The sequence below is a fragment of the Canis lupus genome, chromosome 12 (assembly GCF_003254725.2).
Source record: "Canis lupus dingo isolate Sandy chromosome 12, ASM325472v2, whole genome shotgun sequence".
Taxonomy (NCBI): Eukaryota; Metazoa; Chordata; class Mammalia; order Carnivora; family Canidae; genus Canis; species Canis lupus.
The window spans coordinates 21382489-21410217 of record NC_064254.1 but is presented as its reverse complement, the minus strand read 5'-3'; the positions used below and the strand labels follow the sequence as shown (position 1 = coordinate 21410217).

General features: G+C 41.0%; 1 protein-coding gene and 1 long non-coding RNA gene across 8 annotated transcripts in view; one reads left to right on the top strand and one right to left on the bottom strand.

Annotated features, from left to right (window-relative positions):
- KLHL31 (kelch like family member 31) overlaps positions 1-27729 on the top strand; it is a 142611-nt gene that overhangs the window by 34503 nt on the left and 80379 nt on the right. The window lies entirely within an intron of this gene.
- On the bottom strand, positions 7118-11576 carry LOC125752219 (uncharacterized). Of its 2 annotated transcripts, none has more exons than XR_007401184.1 (3): positions 11505-11576; positions 9629-10107; positions 7118-7474 (listed from the first exon to the last, which is right to left on the bottom strand). It is a non-coding gene; the product is annotated as an uncharacterized LOC125752219 (long non-coding RNA). The 2 variants fall into 2 exon arrangements; XR_007401183.1 differs by having other exon boundaries at positions 7118-9696; positions 10020-10107.

Genomic DNA, 27729 nt, shown 5'->3' with positions numbered 1-27729 from the left:
AAAAAATCTCTATATATCCAAGAGGTTCATAGGATTATGGCATCCAGTCATTGAGATATAAATTTAAAGGAAGGGCAGACTGAATACAGGTTTGTTTATCCACTGCAAATGGCTATCTGAGCTTCCAAAACACTTTCCCTCCTGACCCTGACTCCTTTGGGACAGATTTTTGTGCACTTTAGTGAGGAGACATCTATTGGCCTATCATGCAGCCAGCCCATAGTGAAGGCATTGGGTATAAGGAGGCCTACATGATGTGATGAGCACTGGGTGTTAACACACAACTGATGAATTATTGAAAACTGCATCTGAAACTAATGATGTTGGCTAACTGAATTAAAATTTTAAAAAAAGAACTACACACAACCTTGTGTTACTTCTAACAAAATTTTCTGAAAGTCAATAAAAATGTAGAAAAGATTGGCAACAGAATAACTCTCAGCTCCCTGACCACTCCTTGGGTAGAACCTCAGTCTAAGAAACCCACATTGGCAACTTTGCAAGACAGAAAATGTCTAATAAACTAATAGAATTTTAATTTATGGGAGAGGAAAGGGTGTAATTTGTTTTAAAAGAAGTTCCACCAGAGAGGCCTCACTTATAGTGCCAATAGGATATAATATGGACAAGGATTAGAGTAGGCCATCTTTGATCCAATCTGCTGGTGGGGAATCTCTCTACGGTGCATTGAGGTGGAAGTGGGATCTTGGTTTTGGTTTTAAATTAACAATGTTTCCCAGAATTCGTTAGAATGTCACTTTTATTTTTGCAACCTTTACATACCATTTGTACTATTATTAATATTTTTCTTGAAATTGACTTTAAACTTTATTCATTCTAAGGAAAAATATTTGTGATTTCATGCTTGTGAAAGATATTTTTTTTTCTAACCCACATTAAAGTAAATACAAAGTATTTAAAAATGTCTCCACCAACCGCCTCAAGCTGTCTCTCACATCCCACACTATAGAAATCACAATTTACAGAATATGAAATCCCTCTGGAAGCAGGGTAGCATAGTGGTTTAAAACCATAGACTCTGGAAACAGACTTCCAGGGTTCAAATTCAAGCTCTGTTTCTTAGTAGCTTTGGGACATTGAGCAAGTCACTTGATATTTCTGTGTCTCAGTATCCTCCTCGGCAAAATGAGTGATATTGCTAATACTGCTTCTTTTATTTATTTAGAGAAAGAGTGTGAGCAGGGGCGTAGCAGAGGGAGAGGAAGAGAATCCTCAAGCTGTCTCCTCTCTGAGGGCAGAGAATGACATGGAGCACCACCCAGGGCCCGATCCCAACACCCTGAGATCATGACCTGAGCCAAAATCAAAAGTCAGATGCCCCGTATTGTTAGTACTTCTGACCTGAGACTAGTGTAAAAACTAAATGAGTTAATACATACAAAGTACTTCTAACAGGGCTTGGTGCATAGTAAGTGCTATATGCCTATTTACACAGCTATGCCTATTTAAATAGCTTTTGTTATCCAGACTGGTGACTTGTAAAACTAGGAGAAAGTGAGTTTCAGGGATAGTGCCAAGAACTGATTCTTTCCCATGTCTTACACAATCCATCCCTCAGATGATTTGTGTTAGTAGTTTACCTTTTATATCGAATCTGATAGACAAATTCATGTCTTCATCTATGGATCTCTTACACCTAAATTTTCTGAGTTAATAAAACATAATGAGATTTAAAATTGTAATTTGGGAAAACTGTTTGTTATTTAGTGATGAATGGTGGATGTAAAGGGAAATGGGGTAGGGAGGTGCCAAAGAAGGACAGAAAGAAAGGATGGAGGTGGGAGGGAAAAGTGGGCCTGAGAACTTTGAGAAAATCTGGTCATCGGCTTCAAAAAACTGGGTTAAGATAAAATGTGAAAGTGGCCACGAGTGAATGATAGGAAGAGTGAGTTTTATTTTCTTCTTTCTGCTCTTCAATTTCACTAAGTCTTCTATAATGAATGGATATTGCTTTTATAATGAGGAAAAAAATGGAAAAGTGTTTTTTAAATTAATCAAATGTGTGAAAACTCCACATAACAAAGTTGTTCAGGGAGTCAGGAATTCAAATTCATAATAATCGAATATACAGAGAGTAAGAAGCTATGGCAGGGTAAAAATTTTATGCTCATTTGCCGTAAAAGACCACCAAGAATTTGAAATGCATAATTCAGTAAGAGTATTAGCATCAAAACAGCTTTCTCACAGTTCTCTGGTTTGGGAGTTAACTTTGCTTGGAAAGTAGATTTTTGTCACATGGAAAGAGCTAAAGGATTGGGAGGCTGGTGGCAGAGCCCACAAGTCCTCAGAAGCCCATTTTCTAGCACCTCAGTGTGAGCTCTGGCCAGCAATGTTTCATTTCCTAGGGAGATCTTTCATGTGGATCGACCCGAGGGCCTGGGGCCAGTGAGGACCTGCATGTGTGAACATAGGTGCCATGCGCTGTGCCCTGACTTTGAGAAGTAGGTCCTCCCCAACTTTCAAAGTTGTCATATCCTAAAATGTGGTATTTTTCTGAACCTCCAAACCTATATTTCCATATAAACTATGTTATGATTATTTAGTAGGATTCCATGTTCCAGTTGGGTTTTCAAAGATATTTTGCATTCCTTTTTCTCATTTAAATCTGGTACAGACTCAATTTCTTTTTTTTCTTTATCTCAGCTTCAAAAGGAGAAAGACTGAAATCTATCAGTTTCTGAGAGGATATATAGTAAAATCTCCCAATATGCCTTAGGGTTTGCCATTCTCTCCCTGTGACATCTATTTTTTTCTTCACAAATCTATTTCATGTCTGTGGCGAGGTAGGTGTATGTTTGTTAGAGTTTCTTAGATTCTTTCTTTTTTTGTTTGTTTGTTTAAGCAAGCTCCAGGCCCACGGGGGGGGGGGGGGGGGGGGGGGCTAGAACTCGTGACCCTGAGATCAAGAGTTGCATGCTCTACTGACTGAGCCAGCCAGCGCTCCCTATTGGATTATTCCTATTATGACATGACATGCCTCTTCCTGAAGGGTTGATGTTTTACTTAGGAAGTGAGAGCCCAGGGCAGTGCAGGTGAGGAAGAAAGGAAGTGAGATAAGGAAAAATGCAAGGCCATGTAAAGCAATGAGTGACCCCACCGACCAGTACTTCCCACATACCTCAGAAAGCCCAGCACTTTCACCATTTGCCAGTAGGACTTTCTCCACCAGGATTACAAGAAGAGTAAGGATGCGGCTCCCTCTTCTTTCCCACTTACCCTTGATTGAGTATGATCCCACTGGGACCTGATTTCTCCATATTTCAGTGTTGTCATTGGCCCTTCAGAAGAAGCTCCCAGGAAGCCAGCCTCAATGTCCTGAAACATGGCTTCCTACCCAAGTCTAGAGTGAAGTGGAGTGTAGGCAGATGAGGCATTTGAGAGACTCTGAGAAGGTAAACAAGGTTTCTGTCTGGTACGTCTTTGATAACAAATGTTCTCATGTAATAATTATATCTTGAGGTCAATTCAATAAAAGTAGACATTCCCCCCCCAAAAGACTGACAAACTCAAAATCAATTCAGTAAAAATGTGTTGAGTACTTAGCATGTACAAGTCACTGTGCTAGGTACCCTGAGGGGAAAATGATGTGCCAGACCAATTCAGGGCCTCCTGGCAGATGAGCAATCTCTGGAAGAAAGATATTGTGCTCATACAGACCTAGATTCGAATTTCTGCTCTGCTCCTCAGTGCTTTGTGAATTTGAATAAAATATTTAACTTTCTAAGGCTTGGTTTCCTGAGGAGAATAACAGTTGTTGGCTTACAGGTTTGTTCTAAGACTGAAATGAAATAACAGTGTTCAAGTATTTGATCACTATTAAGTGTTATTTCCCTCTCAGGGGCTTAACCCAAGGGGTCAATTCAGATAACTATAAAAACATCCATTATATAGGCAAAGGTTGAACAAAGGACCTTGAAGCACAGAGAAAGGAGAGGAGAATTTAGAAGCTCCGGGAAGGCTTCCAGGTCTTCAGGAAAAGAGAAAGAGAATCCCTTCTCCTTTCCCCATGCATGGTTATCCCTTGGCAAATGTTCCGTTTTGGCAAAGTTGGTCTTTGACACCCTACTTTTCTTGTATACCTGTCTCCTGTGTCGTGTTTCCTCTGTCCTGTAGCTTTCTAGGTGGCGTGTAGCCCATCCACATTGCCTGACGGGGAGGAGCAGGCAGTGTGGGCCGTGCTCCCCCAACCCAACTCCCTTGCCTTGGGAGATACTGCTGCTATTTGTTCAAAAGCAAAGGGATTACACTCACCCTAACCAAGTTGAGTGACTGGTGGTGGCCTTTACTCTCCTGATGTTTTGCACTTCTTCCTCATTGAAGCTCATTTCACAGACAAGTCTAATCAGAATCACTGCCATGAGAGTCTACCCATTGAGACAGCTCTGTTGGCTTTTCAGGATCTTCCTTTAACCACTTGTAGATCCATGGGCTCTCTGGAAGCTGCCAGGTTTTCCATGGAAGCTTTCCTGGAGACATTCTGCCAGCTGAGCATCAGTGCTACCTTGTAGGTAGCAGGTGTTTACCAGTTAAGGGCTATTTGTTCACAAACCATAGAGGAGCTAGGTTTCCATACTGCTCCTCTACAGTTTTCAATCATGAAATGTCCTCTCATGAAAATCCTCTCTCAGAATTCTTCCTTTTTTTCCTTAGCATATATTCCATGTATTAAATACCCCATTCTCGTATCAATTTTTTGGTTAAGGAGAGGCCTAAAGAGCAGCAAGGCTCTTAATTTACTGTTTGAAAAATCCTATTGTTCACATAAGAAACATGTGAAAACAAACTCCTTATTTGATCAGATAAAAGGGGTGAGGCTTATCAAGAATTATGACACACACTTCTCCTTCACTTAGTCATTTCTCCTATGCTCCCAGTTAGCCTGGGTATTTCTCTACAGTGAGCCCAATATGAAATGGCTCCTATCTTAACATCTATTCTTCTCACTTGATATTTCAAGAAATCTGCTAGGGAGTGAGAAGACTGGCTTTGTAAACCTTAGGAGGTACTTTTTTTTATAATAAATTTATTTTTTATTGGTGTTCAATTTGCCAACATACAGAATAACACCCAGTGCTCATCCCGTCAAGTGCCCCCCTCAATGCCCGTCACCCACTCACCCCCACCCCCCACCCTCCTCCCCTTCCACCACCCCTAGTTCGTTTCCCAGAGTTAGGAGTCTTTATGTTCTGTCTCCCTTTCTGATCTTTCCCACACACTTCTTCTCCCTTCCCCTATATTCCCCTTCACCATTATTTATATTCCCCACATGAATGAGAACATATAATGTTTGTCCTTCTCTGATTGACTTATTTCACTCAGCATAATACCCTCCAGTTCCATCCACGTTAAAGCAAATGGTGGGTATTTGTCATTTCTAATGGCTGAGGAATATTCCATTGTATACATAAACCACATCTTCTTTATCCATTCATCTTTCGTTGGACACCGAGGCTCCTTCCACAGTTTGGCTATTGTGAACATTGCTGCTAGAAACATCGGGGTGCAGGTGTCCCGGCGTTTCATTGCATCTGTATCTTTGGGCTAAATCCCCAACAGTGCAATAGCTGGATCGTAGGGCAGGTCTAACCTTAGGAGGTACTTTGAATTTAACTTAGCAAAGTCTACAAGAAATGCTATAGCTCATTGCTAAATTATCCTCCCACCCTGCTTTGTGGTGGTGGTGGCAGATATAGGAGTAGAGGCAATGTGCCATAGGGGAAGAGCACTGGATTGACACTGAACCAGGTATTTGCTGAACCACTTAGTAGCTGTATGATATGACCAAATCACTCAATCTTGTGGGGCCTCCTTTACTCACATTTAAAATGTCAGTGACAGGGCACCTTGGGTGGCTCAGTCAGTTAAGTGTCTGACTCCTGATTTCAGCTCAGGTCATGATCTCAGGGTTGTGAGATCACACCCTGCATTGGTTTCCATGCTGGATGTGGAGCCTGCTTAAGATTCCCTTTCTCCCTCCCTCTCCCTTTGCCCTTCTTCCATCCACTCTCTTTCTCTCAAAAAATAAATAATAAACACATAAATAAAATGAAATGCTAGTGACATAAAAAATAGTAATAAAATAAAATAAAATTGTCAGCAACAAGCCATACTCATGAGACCAAAAATAAATGAGATCATTTGACTCATACAGCATTTGAATACCTGTGTGCCAGACACTGTGCTAAGTGCTGGGGATATAGATTTGAGCAAGATAAAATTCCCACTCTCAAACAATGCAGAATCGAGTAGGAAAGCCAAATGTGTAAATAGGTATACCCAGTGTTGTAGATGTATATTCCACGATGTGGTTCACAAGATGGAAGATTATATCAGACACACATAGGGAGCTTTTCAAATTACACACAGCCACCCCCAGGGGAAAAGTGCTACACTGTCAGTAATTCTCACTTCTTTAGAACCGCTAGGACACCTATTTAGCAATGGAAGGCATGCAGTTCAAGTCAAGTCCCTGACATTTTCCATGTAACCCTTTCCTGTCCCAAATCTCTAGAACCTCTTCTGTTTGCAGTATCCTCAGGCATAAAAAAGTCACCACCTAACCTTCAACTTCTCCTTGCTTGCTAATGACTCTTAAATCTGCTAACGACTCTTAAATCTTCTGGATGATCCATGGGTTCCTCATTTGCAATAAAAGTGACACTTAACTCCAGGCCTTCTACCTTCTTCTAGTGGGCTTATTCCTCTTGTATCCCCCACTGTCCTGAAGGACAAACAGTTCGTCCAAGCTAACTACCTTGGAGCCATCCTAGACTCCTTCCATCTTTGCATCATTTTTAGTCAGCCACCAAATCCTATACATGCTATCTCTGAAATGCATGATGTGTATCCCCAACTCTCTATTCCCACTGCCCTGACTCTAAAGCCTGAAATAATCTATAATCATTTTTTTCTGCACTATCACAATGACCTTCTTGTCTACTTTAGAACGTTATTCTCTCTAAACTGTAATGTTTCTTTCCCACAGGTAAATCTGGTGATGCCACCCCCAGCTAAAATTCATCCAATGATTTTTTTCCCTCCTTCCTCTTAACCCCAACACCCACAATTGTATTTTAATCATTTTTGCTGCTTGATCAATTCTGGGACGGGATGGGGGACTGGTATGTGCTGGGGAAGGGAGATAAAGAAGTGAAGAATTATAGAAGAGATCATCTTGCATTGAAGTCATTTATAGTCTCATTTGGAAGGCATTGGAAGAGTCAAATAGCATTAAGTTTATTCAATGATCACTTACTGAATATCGACGATGTGTTAGGCACCAAGCCCGCTGCTTAGCTGTAGTGATTAAAATGTATGGTCCCTTGAGCACTTGAGCGGCAAAAATTGCAACGTAAAAAGTTTTGCACCATTACTTTTGTATAAAGTACTACCAGAGCATGGAGCTGGAGTTGTGACTTGAAAGTGGAGGCGGAAGCTGCCAGACTATGGTGGTCTGCATGGGAAGATAAGGAAGCCAGAAGTTACTGTGATAGGAAGCCTGGTATTAGGGAAATAGAAAGCTATTCATTGCCACAGGAGGGCAGGGTGCTCAGGGGAGGATGATCAAGGGGGCATGAGAGCCAAGGATTAGTCTGAAGCATGTGTTCTTATATTCACTTACTCATTCATATGTTCATCAACAAATATTTAACATCCTTTCCAGGGTTTCCTACTAGTGTCAGGCCCCAGAGAGCTATGGCTGTGTCCTGGCTTAAGTCAAGAACCTGAGAGTCCCCTGCGAGTAGGTAAAAATTTGAAGTGAAATCACCATTGGTATGTTGCTTCCCTCTCCACAGCCTCCTCTCTGTCTCCAAAAGAAGTCTTTAAACCCTTAAATATTTCTTTCTACTATTCCAGCCACAGACAGACTAGAGGTGACATCCTTGAAATGAATTAGAATGAAAGAAAACAAAACCATTTAAAGAGTAAGGGTTTTAACAGTTGCACAGAAACCCCTTCACTACTATAAATATTTAGCACAGGAAGGCACATGGTTAAGTCCACACCAGGCCACAGCCAGTGTGTAGTTTTCATGTTTTTTTTTTTAAGACTTATTTATTTATTCATGAAGAGAGAGGCAGAGACACAGGCAGAGGGAGAAGCAGGCTCCGTGCAGGAAGCCCAATGTGGGACTCGATCCTGGGTCTCCAGGATCACACCCCAGGCTGCAGGCGGCGCTAGACCGCTGAGCCACCGGGGCTGCCCAGTTTTCATGTTTAAACTCTCCGTGTTCACTCATTACTCCCGTACTGGAAGTCTTTTCCTTTGTTGCTTGTGAGTTTCTCCTATTAAATAAGCCTCTCTGTTGGAAGAATGCTTATGGCAATGACTATAATTACAACCCCAGGCTGAGCTGGAAAATGCAGTGTGATGTGACAGCTTTTGTGATAGGAGGGGTAGAGAAAGAATGAAAGCTTATAATTTTCTTTGAGGTATCTTGAAATCTGACAGTAGCCCTGCCCTTATGATGTAAATGTTCAGTGACCTGGAGACTTAGGACAGAATAAGCCAGATAGACATGCCAAGTCCCTGCTACATGGTCTACTGGTCAAGCAAGAAAGACACCACACAGTGATGAATGCTCTACGACCTCTTTAAAGGGAATGTTCTAGATCAGTTGTTCCCCCCTATTTTGGAATAATGTCGAAACTTTTTGTCATACGAAATGAGATTTTCTTAATACATTATTTAAGAAAATACATGATGATACAAGCAACTACACATTTGTCATTACTTTGAAATAAATGTGTTTCATGAATCTCACTAGCACTTACAGATACCTGAAAAACAGAACATGTATGTTTAGAAAAAAAGGATTTATTCCATCTACTAACTAAGCTTGGCCCCTTATGTATTTGATGACATTTGCAGCAGTCCAGAAATCTGTGATTTCCTCCTCCCCCTCACTGCCCCTACTTCAAGGTCACAGACTTGCAATAGTGTGTTCCTAACACTCATGACTTTATTTGTTTAATTGTATCTTGTCATAATAACAAAAAGCATAGAGGCCTACTATATTTTGGCTATCATGTTAGGGATCATAGATACAAAGTCAAATCCTACTCAGTACCTGCCCTTGAGGAGCTTAAATCCATCTGGGAGACAGATATATAAATCTGTAACAGTACCACAGGCACAAAAGAGGATGTGGTTGGTCAATTGTACTCATGGGAATTATTAGAAAAGCTTTCATAGAGGAGATATATCCGTCAGCTATTGCCACAATAATGCTGCACAACAAATTAAAGACACAATGACTTAATAACTCTGAGGCTTATGGTCTGCAAGATGATGGCCAATTCCCTGGGCTGTGCTTGATTCCATGCTTTGGGCCCCATTCTTGAAGCTGTAGGTCTGCTCTACATGATTCTCATCCTCCTCAGACCAGATGTTCTCATAGAATGTCACTAACGAGCAAGAGGGCCAGTCTGTGAAAACATTGCTCCAGTCTCTGCTCTTGCTGCAGTCATTAAAATTCCATTGGCCAGAGCAAGTAACCTGGCCAAGCCCGAAGTCAAGGAGTAGGGAAGTATCCTCTACCTTTCTATAATATGGATATGGATCCTACTACAGGAAAATGAAGAACTGGGATCAAAAGTAAACTTACCATAGGAGAGAAACCTTTGATCTACATTCTGAGAGATGATTATCAGTTTATCAGGTGGACCTAAAATTCTGAAATACAAATCAGGAGAAATAGAGGAACACTATTGCACAGTATTTGGCCTGAAAGAAATGTTATCATGGATAGAAGCTGAGGCTTTTCTAGTGGATCTCTGCTTGGTGTCTCACATGGAATACACTGGGGCAATTAGTGAGTAGAGATGAGCACTGCCTATGCATGCAGAGCTAGATAGATCTAGAAAATATTTAATGAAAGACATCATCCTGCTGGTCCTAAACCCAGACCAACCATGAAAGGGCAGTGTCTCTGTTTTTTAACCCAATGTCTCTCATTGCATGACCATGAAATCAAAAAGAAGAAAAGCAGGACTCACATTCTCATAGCCTTCTGTAGTAATCCATTCTTCATGCTGTTGTCTTCAGAGTATTGAGGCTGTGGTTTGTACTGGTTTCCTATTGCTACTATAAACAAATTATTGCAAATGTCATAGTTTAAAAACAACACACATTTATTATTATTTGCTGGTTCTGAAATAGGTTTTATAGGCTAAAGTCAGGCTGTTGGCATGGCTGCATTCCTTCTGGAGACTCCAGGAAAGAATCTCTTTCCTTGCCTTTGCCAGCTTCTAGAAAGCTAGAAGCATAGCATCTTCAAAACTTTCTCTGATCTAAACGTCTTCATCACTCATGAAGATATTGGGCCCACCTCATGATGATGATATTGGGCCCACCTACTTAATCTAGGATGATCTCTTGATTTTAGGACTAGCTGGTTAGCAACCTTCACTCCACCTACAACTTTAATTCCTCCTTGTCATGCAACATCGGCAGGTGGATGAGTTTGAAAGGCTATTATTCTGCTTCCCACATGGTTCAGGGGAGAGGGGGTGATGAACAATGCCTCACATTGGTATTATGCTTTATGACATACCAAGACTTTCATATTTTTATGCTCTCACTTTTGAATCAGCAGAATAGAAAGCAGAGAACCATTTTGTAAGTGGAATAAATTGTAGCCCAGATACATTAAATGGCAACACAGGATAGCATAATAGTTACTCACTGCTTGTTCAATTACCTCTAAGTCCTCTGAGTGTATCTGAATTGGCCCCTGTCTTCCTCTCTTGCAATTATTTGTTACATGTCTGTCTCACCACCTCAAGGCAGACTTGGAGTCATTTAACACTCTGTGCCTTAGCAGTTACGATGGCAGACAAAAAGAGCATTCGTTAGATACTTATTGTGTCCATCATGTGCCAGGGACTCTTTTTGTGATTTGAAAGAGTAAACATGGACTCAAGGTCACACAGCTCTCAGCACGGAACAAGGCTGGAATTCACATGGAGATTTGCATGACTCCAAAGCCAGCATTCTTTCCCTGCTTCTTATGAGCCAGAAGTCTCTCAACTGAGTTTTGAAGAAGAGACAGTGTGGACTACCTAGATTTAAATGTCTAAAATCAAGACTTCTAGACGCATGGCTAGAAAGTGCAGAAACTGAGAATAAGCATTTAGAAACTTTAGAAGCAAAAAAAAAAAAAAAAAAAAAAAAATAGAAACTTTAGAAGCAAATCACCTGAGTACTTTGATGTCTACTGAACTAGTAACCAAAAAAAAAAAAAAAAATCAGGTTTGTATTTTATTAGTTTTTAAGGTTCGTTTGTTTTATGTTTTTACTGTATTTTACAAAAATATGGATCCTCAACAGGTTGGAATTTTAATACTTGGTTTTTCAGAGAGTTTTAGGATCTTGATACCTACCTATAAGAGATGTGTGGCTTGTCAAATAGGTGCATTTTTAGCTCTATAAAGTGTTGACAAATTGCACTCCAGAATGGTCAAACCAATTTCCAGTCTCACCTGCAGTATATGAGAGTTTCCTTTTTTTCTCAGTTGTGTTGTCAGAGTTAAAATCTTTGCCAATGTGGTATCTGTGGAAAAATAGTTCATCTTCGCTATAACATTTATCTGATTAATAGTGAGGTTGGACATCTACATGTTTGTTAGGTTCCCATTCGGATGACTCTAATAAGGTAGATTTTCTCAGTTTACAATTGTGAGGAAAAGATGCCTATAACAAGCCACCTGTGGGAGGTAAAATATTGTAACAGGTATAACTGGTTTTGCCTAGGAAAAGCCTAGAATAGCTAGTTTTGACTTGATGAAGGACAGGAAAAGCTCGTTGTAGCAAATTAATGCAGTCATAGATTCGTTAGTATCTTTCCTGGTATTTGGGGTTTTGAACAATGATTCAGTCATCACCACTAAAACACCTCAGTGGAGTGATTTTCACGGAGAATTCTGTACCTGTCATCCAGTTCTTAGCAGTGAGTTTCTGTTCCTAATGAGGCTGAAGACACAGAGTGAAACTGAATTCACCTGTGGACTTAGTTATTTTCTAGTGCCGTGACATGACCTCTCACTCACTCTACCTTTGACGTGGGTGGAAGGACTGGGGAAAGGTATGGAGGTGGGCATACTGAACCAGCATTCCCTTCCAATCACCCTGTAGTCAGCCTGCTTTTTTTTTTATTTTTTGTCTGCCCATTCTTTTTACAACCTTTATTGAAAGAGATGTGTTAAAATCTCCCATAGTGATTATGAATCTATCCATATCTCCTTTTTAGTTCTGAAAATATTATTTCATATATTTTGAGGTTATATTCTTAAGTCGACACAAAAATAATTGTGATAATATTCCAAAGTACTACTCCAACAGGCAAGCCTGAGTATTTGGTTATCCAGAAGAGATGGAAAGACCCCTGGCCTTGAGCACTCATATAGCTCATTTTTACTGTTACTTTTAGGTATTAGTGGCCTCTTTGAGGTTTGGTACATGCTTAACATGCTCCTGCCTTGGGGCCTGTGAATTTTCTACTCCTGCCCCTGGCACAGTCTTCTTGGTGTCCTCAAGGCTTGCATCAGTGATATGTAAAGCACACAGAATTATACCTGGCTCACAGTAGTTATTATAAGAGGAGGAAATGAATGCTATGAGTTCAAGTGTCAGGAGAGCTTCATGGATAGTCATTAGGATTCACCTAGAAAAAAATTTGAATGGGGACATAGAAAAGCATATTAAAGTAGTAAAAAAAAAAAAATGAGTTGAATTACAAAGTAGAGGTCCATGAGGATTAGGCAAAGAATTTTGGACTTTGTATTATAATCCTCCTCCCACTCTTCACTTCCTTCCTAAGAATATCAGATTCCTGAGGACATACCCAGAAAGATGCCCTGTACATAAGAGGCAAACAATGTTCCATATACTAGTGATAAAGCACTTAGACCATGGGGTGAGGTTGTCTGGGTTCGAATCTTGTTCCATCCCTTCCTTACTGTATGGCCTTGGACCAGGTGCCTAAATGCTCTGTACTTCCATCTCTTGTTCTGTACAAAGTGGCTGAGGCACCAGGCTTACCGGGTAGTTATGAGGATTAGCTGTTATAGATAAAGCATTTACTATATGCTTATCACATAGTAAACATTAGCTGTTATTAATTCAGAAAATTCCTAAATTTTACATTACTTTCCCTTCATTCAAGACTCAAAATTCTGCCATAAGGGAAATATTTGTAAGTAGGGTTGGAGGAAGAGAACTTACACCAGCCAGCCCGCCCAACCTAGTAATTATACCCTATCCCACACCTCTTTCCAATTTCCTTGTGACAGATGTTGTCTCTCTTTCCAAATTTTGTTCAATCAAGTGACAACATGGCAATGTCTGCTAGGATTTTGATCTATTTCCATGACACCTAAAACTAAATAAATAAGGAGAGGATGGCCTTGTGCAAGGAGGCCTTGTATTCTGATCATCCCTTTGCTTTCAAGAGTAATTTTTCCTTGTTTCTCCCTCCTCCCAAAGCTTAGCTACTCAAGGGATGATTAGGAATCAACTGTGTACAATTCCATAACACTTGATTTTCACAACTGAGGTCTTTTGTAGCTGACTAGTGCAGAACAGAGTACCTTGCCATCAGAGACAAGAAGAGACTTACCTAGAGCAGATAAAGCAAAACCCAAAATGCAACATAGATGCAACAGAAAAGCTTTCCTATTCCTGGTTTGTGTTCTAACTTGTCTCAAAGGGGGCAGCCCTGGTGGCTCAGCTTTAGCGCCACCTTCAGCCCAGGGCCTGATCCTGGAGACCTGGGATCGAGTCCTGCATGGGGCTCCCCACATGGAGCCTGCTTCTCCCTCTGCCTGCATCTCTGCCTCTGTCTCTCATGAATAAATAAATAAAATCTTAAAAAAAAAAATAACTTGTCTCGAAGTGTGTACTGAAAGAGCTTGATGGAATGGGTGGATAGCACCAGCACCGAGAAAACACTGTCACTGAGAAAAGTCACTTGATAAATCCTAATCTTGCAAACAGCCATGCCATTCATGACTCTGATGCTAAGATTAAATTACGACTGTGCCCCAGGAAAGCAGAACTCTACCAGGATACTCCTCCCACGGAGTGTTCTTCATGTCTGAACTTAGCGTTCTCAACACTCCTCTCAAGGTCTATTTTCAACTGCTGTACGAAGGATTAATGACAGTAACTCCTTCTAATGTGATTAATGTTTCAGAAATATATCCCATTGTGGAATTCATTGTGGAATATCCCGACTTCATAGAGAAAGGCCTTCAAAAATAAAGGAAATGAAATCACAGATGTCTGAGTATAAACAGATTTTCTCTTTTCATGTTCAGTAACTAATCTTGGTCAATGAATGTTTGTTTCAAAAATAAACGCATGCGCAGCAGCCTTCCTACTAATGGTAGAAAATGACATCGCTATTTAAATATTAAATTAATGTAGGGCACCTGGGTAGTAGTGCAGTCAGGTGAACACTGACTCTTGTTTTGGCTCAGGTCACGATCTCAGGGTACTGGGATCCATCCCCAGGTCTGCCCTGCATGGAGCCCCCTGTTGGGCTCTGTGCTCAGTGGAGACTCTACTTGAGGATTCTCTTTCTCCCCCTCTGTTCCTCTCTCCCAAACCCGCCCATGTCCTCACACACACACTCTCTCAAATAGTCTTTTAAAAAAATAAATGTTGAATTAATGCAAATTAAGGGGTAAATGTTGTTCATGAAGTGTAGAGATGGACTACACATTTTACCCTTACTCTAGTCTCAGTAATATTTTCTGTTGAGCCATCATGACAAATCAGTCCTTTTGGGGGGACTCAGTTTTTGAATCATTGGAAAAGAAGGGGGATAAGAGCACTGACCTCATGTCATCATTCTGAAAATAGAGAAAAATCAAGTAAACAATAGTTTTAAAACTATCAAGAGTATAGATTAATTAGTAGTAGTATAAGAAAAGGAATACAATAAATTCCAGTCTTCTTTTATTTTAAGATTATTTATTTATTTATTCATGAGAGACACAGAGAAAGAGGCAGAGACAGACAGAGGGAGAACCAGGCTCCCTGTGGGGAGCCCAATGTGGGACTTGATCCCAGGATCCCAGGATCCCAGGATAATGACCTGAGCCAAAGGCAGACACTTAACCACTGAGCCACCCAGGTGACCCCTCTCCAGTCTTTTAATATGGTCACATAAATACATGTATGCATGCATATATGGATGTGTATTTGTTCTTATTATTAGCCTGAAGCACAGCTATGTAGATTTATACCTCACCAAGGTCTATGGGCATTTCACAATTAAAGCTAGAGATTTTTCTATCAACATATCAAGCACGTTCTTTGTTTTCTAAAACCATGATAGCAAATTTTATATTTATTATACCAAAACATAATTAGTAGTTATTCTTGTGAACACAGACAGAATCATATAAAAACAACAGGTGCAAGAACTCGTAGATAGTCATTAATGGCAAAGGCCCTGAGGATTTGGAGCCAGAGTTACAAAATACCACAGAAGCAGGTGTTCTAGGTATTCCCGTGGCTCATGTGAGCACTTAGAAATATTTGATGTGGTGGATGGCAGCTTGCTTAATAACGAGGCTGAACAGGACAGCTGGCAAGAGGATTAGTGGTATGTGGAAAGCTGGGGATTGGAGAACAGAAAAGGAATGAACAAATTTGGCAGAGTTGGTTTCTGTGTTCCCAGGACCTCTGCTCTGGTGTCTCGCTCGGATTCCCTGTGCTCTTCACCAGCGGGACAGCACGCTGTCTCCATACTGGATAGCCCTTCCCTAGTTCTTCTCATGATTGGCTCCTTCTAATTGTTTAGGACTCACCTTGTGCTACTTCTTCAAGGACACCAACACCTCCCAAGTCTCTCTAGTTCTCTGTAGCCGTATCACCATCTGCAACTGCTCTTTAATCATTTGTGTATTGTTCACAGTGTGTTGCTGCCCACCACACTGCCCACAGTGGGTTGAGCTTTATAAAAGGAAGAAGTACATCCCTGGCAATTTCTGGGTCATAGGATATATACATCAAACAATTGATGAATAGGGGCACCTGGTTGCTCAGTCAGTTAAGCCTCGGACTCTTGATCTCCACTCAGGTCTTGATCTCGGGATCTTGAGTTCAATCCCCACATTGGGCTCCACACTTAAAAAACAAAATGAACAAAAACCCTGATAAATGAATGCATTAATCCTCAAGGCTTCTTACGGCTCAACCATTTTCTCACTGATTATCTCTTTCCTCAAAAAACATAAGCTTTATTCTTGATTCATGGCAGTCGCCCTTCCCAATTTTTGAGGTAATAGTATGTTAACCATGGCTGATTCTCATTAGCACATCAGTCAGCAAATACAACCACCCTTTCACATAACAAAATGATGTAACTTAGTTAAAATTCCTTTGTGATCTAGTTCTTAAAGTACATAGGGATGTCCATTTCTAACAATATAGAAAAACTTAGAACTTCCAGTTATAAAACACTTGGAAATGCTGAATGAATTATACCGAACATTCTTTTAAATGCAGAGCTGAATTAAAAGAAACTGTGGGAAAGTATGAAAAAGCAGCTAAAACTGAAAACCACAGCAGCACAGAGGATGTAAGTACATGGTTGTTTTGAAGAAGAAGCAGGAGAGAGAAGAAAATGTTCCCCCAGTAACCCAAAGCTTGGTGTATAAATATATACTTGGAGATAGGAGATGTGGCCCTGGCTCTATGCAAAGCTGAGAGTTGGAATGGAACCCAAAGTACTGTATTTTCAGAGCAAATATATAGCTTGCTGAAGAACCATGCCTCTAATCCAGGCCTCACAAGATCCTCACAGATAACGGCTCACTGGATATAAACTCACAATCTAAAATTCTAAAACACAGGCCACGATGAGCAAGAGTTAGCAGATACCACAAACAGCATGACTGGATGTCTAAGAGTTTAAATCATATAACAATAAGAATCAGGAGAGAAAAAAAAATGCAAAGATGGGGGGAAAAAAAAACACAAGGGATGCCTGGGTGGCTCAGTGGCTGAGCATCTGCCTTTGGCTCAGGGTGTGATCCTAGAGTCCCAGAGTCGGGTCCTACATCAGGCTGCTGCATGGACTCTGCTTTTCCCTCTGCCTCTGTCTCTGCCACACTCTCTCTCTCTCTCTCTGTCTTTCATGAATAAATAAATAAAATCTCTTTAAAAACACACAAAAATACATTCGTGGACATTAAAAACTCAATACACGTTAGGAAGAGCTAAGAGAACATTGTCAAACCGGAGGATAGATGTGAGTCTGAATCACAGGGAGATTAAGAGATGAAAAATATGAAGAGAGATGAAGGGACATTGAGGACAATATGAAAAGTTATCTAACAGGAGTTCCAGACGGAAAAAAAAAATTTAAAGGAAAGTACAATGACTACGAATTTTCCAAAATTTATGAAACACATAAGTCATCTGATTCAGAAAGTTCACAAAGTCCTGACCCAGGATAAGTAAAAGTAAATCCACTCCTAACACACTGTAGTGAAACAGCAGAATATCGCAAAGATCTATGCAGCAAAAGTCAGAATAATGCACCCAAAATATACAATAAATAGATTGATATGAGAAGTCTCAACAGCAACAGTGTACATCAGAAGACATTGCAGTAGTTTCTTCAGGATGCTTAGACAAGATAGTCAGCAAGCTAAAATTCTATGCTAAACTATCATTAAAGTAATAATAATAATTGCCAGTGCAATTAACAAACCCTACTACTTCAGGAAGAACAAAATTTAACTCAAATGGAAGGAATGAGATGCAAAAAGGTATAAGCAAAGAAATTAATTAATAAATATTTAGATGATTCTAAATAGTTCTTGATTATATTAGGCAACGGAATAATGATTGATTTGTGATTATAAAAATAAGATGGAATTGAATGAAGATGGAGGAGGTTTTGGCTGAGTGTTCTAAAGTCTTTCTATTAATTGGGAGGTGAGACATTTGTTAACCTTGAAAAAGTTGAAAGTCACATGCACATGATCAAATGTTCACTATCACCACTAATAGAAATATATATTTTTTCAATATATAGTTTTCAAGTCAAATGAAGCTGTCAAAAAGCTTGTGTGTGGTCTAGTACAGCTGAAAAACTTATTTCATAGCACTAGAGCCGACGGTCTACCTGCTTTAGGAAAAGTCCTCCCCTCCTCCAAACAGACTTAGACGTTCATTCCTGTCTTCTTGTGTGCCATGGGCAAACCTCCTGTAGAGCAAGTTTTGTAATGGTGGTTTCTTGGGTCATTTTCCTGTGCTTTCCTCACCATTATATCCCAGTGCCTGGCACAGAGCTGGTGTTCTCATGTGTGTAGAATGAATGGATGCAACTTGCTCAAGGCTGCACAGTTACCCAGTGACAGATAAGAACAAGAACTCAGATCTTTGCTCACCCAGTCTTGTTCCTTTTGAAAAAAAAAAAAATTGTTGTATCTGAGAAAATTGTCGTGTCCCATGAAAATAGTCGTTGCTTGATTAAAGTGATAAGAATTCCCTCTGAGATCAAAACGCCAATGATGAAAACAGAACAGTTCACATCAGTAACTATTGCTAATCTTCTGTTTAGAGAAAACCCACACTTTGCAGGTTTTGCTGGTTTTAGAGCAGAGTCCTAGAATGGGCTTTCAGAGAGCCTGACTTTTCAGGGAGAACTTAACCACATCTCTCCCAAGGCAGCCTCTCCAGGAGCATGATTCCAGGGGATAGAGAGGATTCCCTACCCACCAGCTTGTCACTGCTGAGAATTAAGATGCCTTGTTAAAATGCCGTGTGCCTTGAGACCCTGCTGGGGTCTAAAAGATGTGGAAGGTGGAAGGGCTGGGAACCAGCTGAGGATTTGCTGTTGGGAGGCTCTGCACTGAATCAGCAAGAAAGGAAGGGGAATTGAGGTGGGAGGGCAGACAGGAGGGAGGGGGGTGTGCAAGAAGCTAAAGGTGAAGGAAGATACCAAATACCTATTTCGTAATTTTGCTCAGGGCCAGCTCCGTTCATATTTCCAGCCCCAGCAACACACATGTTAAAAGGGAAAGTTCCACATTTGATCTCCATGATCTCCCCACAAAATTAAAGGGTGGGAAGGAAATCGAAGATCTTTTGAGATTCTTCAGGGGGCAGTGGGCACCTGCATGAGAGAGACTCTCGAAGCTCTGTCTCCACGCAGCATTTTCTTATCAGTCAAGAGCCCAGAGGGGCAGATTATTCCAAAGGCTTTGCTTCAAGAGGAGGATGGTCACAGATAGCAGTAAGGGGAAGGGAAGACTGAGGGTGGACAGCCCTACGCAGGAGGGAAAAGAGGGCGCTGAGTATGAGGGCTCTGGTTTGGGTTCCTGTCTAAACTTGCGGAGGTCGGAGTCCTGCTATGTCCAGGCATATAATACTTTGGCAAAAGGAGCCAAGTTCTTAAATACAGCCTCTTCCCTCCACACAAGCCTTTCTCTCCTTAACCTGCCTCCACGTGGAGAAGCACCAGAAAGGAAACACACCCTCCAAAAAGGACAGGAAGAGGTATGTGTGTGTGCGGGTGTGTGGGTGTGTGTGTATGTGTGTGCACGCGTGTGTTTAATGTGTTATCAAGAATGGACAGAGGAATGTGGGCGGCAGAAATACCTCGCATTTTTGCCACACTGAAGTGACTAAGGTTAATTTTCTACTCCCATCTTTCACCTCGGAGGTACCAGATGAATCTCTTAGATATGTTTCATAGGATTGTGGAGCCTTATCAGAGAGGGATTTCAGAACTATGATAAAGTGGAACAAAGTAGAACCCTACAGGCTCCCAAGGAGATGCCCCACCCCCTACCCTACCCCCCCTACCCCCAATTACCATTTCAGTCAAAGCCTTAACTGGGCAAAAGGAAAGCATACTGTGGAACAAGAGCCCCTGAGGCAGCCTGTTCCGCCTCTGGCTCTCTGAGCTCTGAAGGAGCCGATTGTCAGCTAGCATTGAAAACAAAACAGAGCTTTCTCTCTTGAGCCTCGCTGTTTGTATTTGTTCAGAATGCATGGGCTAATACTCTGATCTGGGATCACTTGCTTATTTCCAGAGACCTCACTTACACACAGTTGTTGGGGGAAAAAAGAAAATCTCCATTTTCTCACAAGTGGATTTGAGGTGAGAAGAATCCAGTTAGCAGTAAAGGTTTCCCCAGGTAAACATTTCAGTGCATCAGGGTCCACACCACCACCACCACCACCACATGAAGAGCTGTGATCAAGAAGCCCCTTGCAAAATGTTACCTGTGGAACTGCTTTAATGTCTTCCTTAACAGACGCTTGGCATTAGTGAATCAACCACTGGGTTAATTAGAACTCAGACTAGCAGCCTATTCTCAGCTCATAGAATAAACACTGTTTTCCTTTGGTCTAATTGCAAGATGTTCTTAAACATCATCATTTTGTGAAAGAAACTGACTACAAATTGCTTCATGAACCACATTGTTGGGACACAGAATGTGCCTGCGATCTGGAGAAGGTGTTTGCAGTTTGCCAACAAAATGCCATCCACGGAGGACAGCACTGCTGTCCATATTCTCTTGGCACGGGACACCTGGGTGGCCCAGCGCTTGAGCCTCTGCCTTTGGCTCAGGTCCTGATCCTGCAGTCCCTTGGATGGAGTCCCACATTGGGCTCCCTGCAGGGAACCTGCTTCTCCCTCTGTCTCTGTCTCTCTCCGTGCATCTCTCATGAATAAATAAATAAAATCTAAAAATAAAAAAAATAAGATATTCTCTGGGCAAATGCTATTTTCTTCCTCATATTCTTTCCTCGTCTTCTACATAACCCCTATCTGAAAAAGGCCAGATCAGAATCAAAATGTCCTTCCCCCTTATCAACAGATTTTATGTGGTTCCACAAAGCTGCTGGCTTCAGTGATCTTTTAGATTTCTTTTCCCAAACCCCAGCAACAGTCTGTATCATCATAATTGAATTAGAAAGCCAACAAACAAACACAAAATGACCACACCGCCAGCACTATCAACAACAAAACTCAGAAACAAAGTGACTTTCTTTAAGTCAGTGAGGCTTGATTAAACACCTGGGGGAGCATAATGGGTCAGCCGTTCTGGAACACATTGGGTTGTTATTGTAGAATTTTGCTTGAGTATTTACCCTAAGGGATTATAATACCTGGAGTTTTACCAAACCTGATCTGCACAGGTGCCCCTATGCCATATGAGAAAATCCCCAGGCACAAAAGGGAGAAAACATTTGAAGGGGCCTCTTGGATGCCCCTGGGACCTCCAACATTTAGAGTGGTAAGCACTCTGATCTGAAACTCCCTTCCAAAGAGATCCTCCCGTGTGTATGACTACAGACCTTGACCAAAGAACTACAAGCTTCTTAAAAAAAAAAAAAATGGGACTCCCGGGTGGATCAGTGGTTGAGCATCTGCTTTGTCTCAGGGTCCTGGGATCAGGTCCCACATCAAGCTCCTCACAGGGAGCCTGCTTCTCCCTCCATCTCCGTTTCTGCCTCTCTCTGTGTGTCTCTCATGAATAAATAAATAAAATCTTTAAAAAAAAAAAAGCAAAAAGCAGCAAGTGGAAGCTGAAGTAACAACTGTGTATTATTATACAAACTGGAGTTTCAATACCATTCTGGAGAGCTTTTACATAGTAATAACTTGCAGGTGATCTTTGAAGGTGTTCTGCCACTTGGCCACCACTAGAGGGCGGAGCAGACCACTTTCACACATTTCCTCCCGCAGAAAGTTGAAAGTTCTGAGCCAACGGACTGAATGCTGGGCAGACCTCTGCCCTGACAAGTCTCTTTCCACCCCTTAACTTCATCCAATGTGTGCATCACCTCTGAAGGTTAGGGCGGAAGAAAGAGCAGGCAAGCACATGAGTTGCATTGAAATTTAGTGTTTCACTGGAGAAGAGAATCTCGACTTTGATCATTTGCATCTACTAAAATGTTTCAGCCCTTTCCATAGGTCAGAGACTGGGGAAACAAATCCAAGTAGCTGTTCTTTCCTTCTACAAGCTTACAGCTTGGGCAGCAAGGCTGACATAGGTGACTTCGTCAAGACACTAAGTTCTAAATGCAGTACAGCTGAGAGGAGGGGAAGCTTAGTCAGCTTTGGGTGCAGGTGAGCAGACATCATTACCCAAAGACTTAAGAAGTGAATGTGCAGGGCACCTGGGTGGCCCAGGCCGTGATCCCAGAGTGGGGGATCAAGTCACACATTGGGCTCCTGCTCCTGCATGGAGCCTGCTTCTCCCTCTGCCTGTGTCTCTTCCTCTCTCTCTCTCATGAATGAATAAATAAAATCTTAGAAGAAGGAGAAGGGGAAGGAGGAGAAGAAGGAGAAACAGCAGCAGCAAATGTGCTGGAGGCTCAAAGACCAAATCAGAAATCACTGATTGAAGGAGAAAGACAAGCAGAAAGAGAGGGTCTTTTGAGAAAATACTTTCAGTATAACAGAATCTATGACAGGGGAAAAAAATACCCAAATGCAAAATAAGAGAGAAAAGTCAAAATTTAGGGCCGAGAAACCATTAGGATTTTTTTTTTTTTAATGATAGTCACACACAGAGAGAGAGAGAGAGGCAGAGACGCAGGCAGAGGGAGAAGCAGGCTCCCTGCACCGGGAACCCGACGTGGGATTCAATCCCGGGTCTCCAGGATCGCACTCTGGGCCAAAGGCAGGCACCAAACCGCTGCGCCACCCAGGGATCCCGGTTTTGGTTTGTTTTTTAAACTATAAGCTTTTCTAGAATTCAGAAAGTTTGGGATAAAAGCAATTTAGAAAGAAAACAATAACATGACCACACTGCCCTGAAATTAATACACAGAGGGTAGAGAATGTTGCAGAATATTTTTACTGTTCTCATTAGTCTTTTTTTTTTTAAATACATTTCTGAAGAGCCCTCCCACCCTGAAAGGGCATTTGAATATTATTCCCATTGTGTATGCAGCGGTGTGCCTGGGAACCCTGTAGGCCAGTCTGGGGGTCATAGTGGAACCTGCCTCCACTTCTCTAAGGTGTCCACCTCACCCACCAAACCTGTACGAAGTGCAAATGCAGTGGTCTAGTCCTGCATTCGCACTTCGTATTAATGGCTACACCCCGTACACCTGGCTACACCAACATCACTCGGGGAGCTTCTAAAACAACAAATGTCCAGCCCCATCCCCCCTCCCAGTTGTGATTTAACTTTAGAAAATCTCTAGATTATTCTAATGTGAAGTCAGGGTGGAGGCCTACTGAGTTATACAACTGGTGACATTCCTCAGGAAAAACACAAAATTCCAATTAGGATATGGAATCTTCACTTTCTTTTTCTTGAGCACCAGGAATGAACTGAATTTTCTATGTTAACTTTTTGTACCTTCAATGCCTGGAATGGATTATAGGGAAAATATGTTATCTTTGCCTTCTTTCTCTTGAGCACCAGAAATGAGTGGAATCTTCTATGTTAACATTTTATACCTTCAGTTCCTGGAATGGTTTGTAGGGAAAATATGTTATCACAAAGAAAATAACATTAAAACTAAAATTAATACACAGAGGGTGGAGAACAATGCAAAATATTTATTTTTACTGTTCTCATGAGTCTTTTTTTTTTTTTTTTTTTTACATTTCTGAATAGCCCTCCCACCCTGAAAGGGCATCTGGAAGTTCCTCCCTTCAGGATGCTCTGGATACCACTCTGCCCTTCCCTGGGGCTTCCAGGCTCATCTCTGAACAGCAGAGTGAGATGCCTCAGCCTCTCAAGCTCCTTCTTGGCTTTATTCTGGACTTTGGGTGGCAGCCCCTCCTGTGCTTTCTTATGAAGTATGTGTGCTGATGGTTAGCAATTTTGAATTCTTTATGTTACAGCATCTATGAAACTGACATTGCTCCCATTTACCTCCTGTCATTATTATGTTAGCATATTACTTAGTTTTGTCATGTTACATTGTCTTTCAAATAATTCTTCCCTATGATGGTGAATTGTACATGTCAACCTGACTGGGCCATGAGATGTCCAGATAAAATGATTAAATATTATTTCTGTGTATCTGTAAGGGTGTTTCTAGGGGATATAAGCATTTGACTTGGTGAGCTGAGTGAAGTAGATTGCTGTCTCCAATGTGGGCATCATCCCACCTGCTGGGAACATGAATAAAACCAAAAAGCAGAGGAAGATTGAATATTTTCTCTCTGCTTGACCACTTGAGCTGTGACATGGGTCTTGTCCTGCCCTTGGACTAGGACTTACACTATTGGCACTCCTGAGTCTCAGGCCTTCAGACTCAGACTGGAATCATACTACCAGCTTTCCTGGGGTTCTAGCTCACAGACAGTAGATTATGCGACTTCTCAGCTTCTGTAATTGTGTAAACCAACTTCTTTATAATAAATCTCTAGATATATAAGTAGATAGATAGATGATAGATGATAGATAGATAGATAGATAGATAGATAGATAGATAGATAGATTCCCATTGGTTCTGTTTTTCTAGAGAACCAGGACTGACTACTACATTCTCCATCAGGAGGGAGTATGAGAGGACAGAGAAAGATAAAGGTGATGATGAAGAGGGGACTCTGGCCCTGCCACATCTCTCACACCTTGCTGTCCTTCCTCCAGCTTGCTGAATTGGAGGCTCACATCAAAGGATCCCAGAGTAGTCACTCGAAAGTGGCATATTGTAAGTGTTGGGATGGCCTACTTTTCTTGGGCACTTTGGCTCAAAGTTCAGTCCAAGACAGCTGCTGTCCCTTAAAATCAATCCTCCTCTGGCAAGAAAGTTGCATCAAGCAAGCACTCTAGCAAGAGCTCTGTTACTGAGGAATTGCCAGGGCTGAAGGTCCACGGTTGGCAGCCTCCCGCAGCAGGAGGGAGAGGAGCCGCTGCTCGGACATCTTTATGTCTCTAGAGGGCAGGGCAGGGCAGCCACACAAGCTGGGAGCTGGTAAGTCAGCATTTCAGCAGCTGTGTAGGTGGGTAGCTCCTAATAAAATAGGCACAGAATAAATAAGTATCCAGCAAAAAGGATTCCTTTGAAATTTTACTAGGTGAAGCATAGAAACTAAAGATAAGGGGTGCCTGGGTGGCTCAGTGGTTGAGCATCCACCTTTGGGTCAGGTCGTGATCCCGGGGTCCTGGGATCGAGTCCCACATCAGGTTCCCTGCAGGGAGTCTGCTTCTTCCTCTGCCTATGTCTCTACCTCTCTCTGTGTGTCTCTCATGAATAAATAAATAAATGAACTCTTAAAAATAACCTACAACTTCTGAAGGATTACTATGTAATCATGCACTCATTACTTATACACATAATCTCATAGATGCTGGATGGGAGCATCCTGTAATTTAAGTGCTTATTTGTTCCATTTTGGCTTAGAAAGATTAAGTTACTTTCCCAAGAATACATAACTGGCCAATTCTAGAGCTTGAATTGACCTATGGGAAGACTTACCTCCAAGATCTGTATCTGAACAATGAGAGAGACCAAGACTATTCTTTTGCCACAAAAGCAATCCAAAACCCTTCTCTGAAAATGCTATATCCCTCTGAGCTTTTCAGGCGAGGCCAAAATACCATTCTGTGTAAGAGTCCTAAAGTTTCTATTCTCTTCTATTATAAAGCCACGATTTATAGTTAGAACTTCTCAGTAGCAAATTGTTTCTTATATACCATTAAATGAAAGAAGTTACAAACAACATAATGGCTTTTGTGCAAAAATGTGTATGTCTGCAAATAGATCTCTATTTTAGAAAATATGCTCTTTTAAGGTATCATTAACACATAGCATTATATTTGTTTCAGGCATACAAAATAACAGGGTATTTGTGTATATTGTGAAATGATCACTATGATAAGTCTAGTTACCATCTGTCACCACATAGTTATAAAAACAAAGTGTTTCTTGTGATTGGGACTTTTAAGATCTACTTTCTTAGCAACTTTTTTAAAAAGATTTTATTTGTTTATTCATGAGAGACACAGAGACAGAGAGGCAGAGACATAAGCAGAGGGAGAAGCAGGCTCCAGGCAGGAAGCCTGATGTAGCACTTGATCCCAGAACTCCAGGATCACGCCCTGAGCCAAAGGCAGATGCTCAACCACTGAGCCACTCAAGTGTCCCCCTTAGCAACTTTCAAATATGCAGTACAATATTATTAGCCAAAGTCACCATGCTAGCATATATGCATTTTGATCATGAAATACTGGATATAAAAAGAGGGTGAGATATTGGACAATCTTTTCACCTTTCATTTTGTACAGTTCTGTACAGATTATATGTGGATGGAGAGGTCATGGTACCTATTTTGGTTCGTTTTTATACCTCCTTGGTTTGAAAATTAGAATTAATATTTATTATTTTCAAAACTATCTTTTAGAAGTCACTCTTGAAACGTTTTTCTACAGGTAGCATTTTCAGTAGCTATTTTTTTCCTCTTTTCTTTTTTCTTTTTTTCTTCTTTTTTCTTAGTAGCTATTTTAAGAAACGGTATAAAGAGTGAAAAAGATTTCATGATTAAATTTCCCTCTCATGATACTGATAAACTCATTTAAATTAATAATTTAATAAGCAGGGAGCCTGCTTATCCCTCTGCCTATGTCTCTCCCTCTCTCTGTGTCTCTCAATAATAAATAAAAATCTTTTAAAAATTAATAATTCTATATATTATCCTTCACCTGAAAACTTACTGAATGCTTCCAGACCACCCCAAACAAAGATTCTTGTACTTGAACCAAACCCATATGTATATATGAGACCAACTCATCTTGCTTTGAAAAGTCAGAAGCATGATTGATTATAGGACTGAGAGACAATAAGACCCTAGCACACTTTGTGGATTTGGTAACTTTCTACCCTTTGTACCTGAAAGGAAGAGAGACTTCTTAACCCTATTTTCTTAAAAATGGACTTGCCAGTTTATAGAAGCATTTCACATAAAAACCTCAACTGAGTTTATGTTGGAACTTAGAAAATTTGAAGGTAGAGTACTTCACGTAAGAAAAATAATGTTTTCTGGATTTAAAAAAATACAGAACTCTAACTACTTAGTAAGGAGACATTTTACTAAACCACATCAGAAAATCAGTTTCACTTGTTAGTAGTCCTTAGCATATGCTGAATGATTTCTTTAAAAAAAAAAAAGATTTATTTATCTGTTTTAGAAAGAGCAAGTGAGTGAGGGAGGCTCGATCCCAGGACCCTGAGATCATGACCTGAGCCGAAACCAAGAGTCAGTCACTCAACCGACTAAGCCACCCAGGCACCTTGATGAATACTTTCTAATAGCTATTCTGAATAAGAAGTTTGAAGTCTTATCAATCAAAGGATACAATTTATAAGACACCCCTTGAGGCAGAAGTGGAGCTCAAATGTTGGGCTGTAAAACAAACAAAAAATAAACACAGATTCAACAAACATGTACTGCACTTCCAAAGGAAGAGAACTTTGATCTGAGTCCTGCAGGATGAGAAGCAGTTACGGAGGTGAAGGACAGAGATAGTGGGAAGTGATGTGGATGGAGGAAGTGTTGTGTCTGAAGTTTCCAGCCAGGAGGCAAGACAGCAGTTCCACCAAAAACTGGAAGAAAACCATGAAGCACAGATTGCTGACAGGACAGTGGCTCCTGAAGAAGCCTATGAACGCATGGCACTGTAGACCATGCAAAATATTTTGGCCTCTATCCAGAAGCTAATGGGAAATTATTGAAAGGTGGTCAGTGTGTGCAGGAATGTTCTA